At 40.6% G+C, this 2070-nt stretch overlaps 1 non-coding gene across 1 annotated transcript; it reads left to right on the forward strand.

Moving 5' to 3' along the window:
• The first annotated feature begins 1683 nt into the window (after positions 1–1683).
• On the forward strand, positions 1684–1791 carry LOC136461988 (small nucleolar RNA R71). Its single transcript, XR_010760519.1, has one exon. It is a non-coding gene; the product is annotated as a small nucleolar RNA R71 (small nucleolar RNA).
• Positions 1792–2070: the final 279 nt, after the last annotated feature.

A 2070-nucleotide genomic window follows, 5' to 3' on the forward strand; every position in this document is an offset into this window, starting at 1 on the left:
AGTAAAAATGCAATGTAAAAATATGAATAACTACCGATTTTACCTCCCGACGAGGGTTCGGAATTTTAAGTCAACTAAACCGGACTTGATCGGAGAAGTACTTCATTCTTTGGGTGCATCAGTCGGTCCTAGAGATGGAGACCTTGATGGTTGCACCTGCTTCTCTTGCCACTCCAATTTAGAGCATTGTTCTGGTCTTGGCTTGAAAGAGAATCACTCTTCCTTCCCATCTATATGGAATCCGATTTCTCCAGCTCCGACATCAATGTGCGCATTTGTAGTGCTCAGGACGGGTCTCCCAAGCATGAGGGTTGTCTTCATGTCTTCCTGCATGTCAAGTACTACAAAATCTACTAGCACAAAGAAGTTTCTTATTTTTACCAGAATATTCTCAGCGATTCCTACAGGATAGCAAACTGATTGGTCGGCTAGTTGCATGCACATTGATGTTGGCGTGAGTGTTGAATAGTTAAGCTTGTTGAAGACTGTCTTGGGCATGACACTGACGCTGGTGCCATGGTCACATAGTGCATGCTCGAAATTCTAGTTTCTGATCGAACAATCAATAGGGGGCATCCTGGATTCCTTCTTATTGACTGGTGATGTGTTTAGGATGGCCGCACTACAATCCTCTAGTTAACTTGATTACCTCAGTGGTGGGCAGTGGTCTCTTGTTGTTTAGAATGTCTCTGAGGTACTTAGCATAGGTAGGTACCTGTATGGCATCTAGCAGAGGGATATTGATATATAACTTTTGAATTACCTCTACAAACTTACCAAACTACTCATCCACTTTAGCCCTTCGATTTCTACGTGGAAACTGATAGGAGGTTGGTGTCATGGAAATCATGTTGCATTTCCTATTCTGGTGGCTCAACTTCTTCAACTTCATCATTCTTCTTCTCCTCTTGTACTGCTGTCGTTGTTTCACCTGCCCTTGTCGGATATGGAGGATCACTAGTAGACTTGCCACCTCTTGTGGTTATGGTGTTGACCTTTTCAAGGTTAGTGGCAAAATGCAGAGCAACTGGCCAGCTGAGCTATTTGTAACTCTATCTTTTTATTATAGCTAAGTTGGTCTTTTATAGTAGAAGAAAAACTTTCCATTTTAATATTTATATTTTCTAGGACCTTATCATTAGAAGCAAGCCTTTTAGAAATACTCTCATTAATCTTGGCTTGTTCTAAGATCAAATTTCTCAAAGATGGTTGTTTAGAATTATAGTAATTACATGGGTACTTATCTTGGTAATTTGACCTGTTGTTGTTGCCCCCATCCTTGTCTTTGTTGTTGTAGAACAGAATTATTGATGACAATGTTTACACCTTCTTGATACTCAGAGAAATCAATCCCTGAAATATTCTCCACATGTGTTTTGGGCATTATAAGCATCTTGAATGGCTTGACGATCTTTCTTGTAATTGGCTCGCTGTTCAAGCCAATTCAACAGTACGTTCATCTTGGTTGAAAGTGCACACACCTCTTCTGATACTTTTCGCTCTTATTGCATGTTTGAATACTTCCTTGGGACCAGCCTTGATTAGAGGCTACCTTTTCCATAAGAGTTTCAGCTTTTCCAAGAGTGAGTGACATAAATGCTCCTCCAGCAGTAACGTCAAGTTGTTTAGGATCTTTCTGAATTAATCCATGGTAGAAACCTTGCATGAGCAACCAATCTTCCATTCCATGATGAGGACAATCTGAAATGTATTCTTGGAAATGTTTCCATGCCTCTAGAATGGTTTCTCCTTTCTGCTAGTTGGAAGTTGGAAATCTTTCCTCTTAAGGCATTGATTTTGCCTATAGGGAAAAACTTTGCTAGAAAGGCCTTCAAACATGTTGCCCACATGTTGATGTTATCTTTGTTGGTGTAGAACCACTGCTTTCGCCCTTCCCACTAACAAGAATGAAAATAGGTTGAGCTATTATGATGTCTTGAGCAACGTCTTTGATGACGATTGTGCTGCTAATCTCTAGAAAATTTTGGAGATGAGCACTAGCATCTTCATGTGCCTTTCCGCTGAATGGTGTAGCTTGCACCATGTTGATGAGGCTTGGCTTGAGTTCAA

Source organism: Miscanthus floridulus, chromosome 6 (assembly GCF_019320115.1).
Source record: "Miscanthus floridulus cultivar M001 chromosome 6, ASM1932011v1, whole genome shotgun sequence".
Lineage (NCBI taxonomy): Eukaryota > Viridiplantae > Streptophyta > Magnoliopsida > Poales > Poaceae > Miscanthus > Miscanthus floridulus.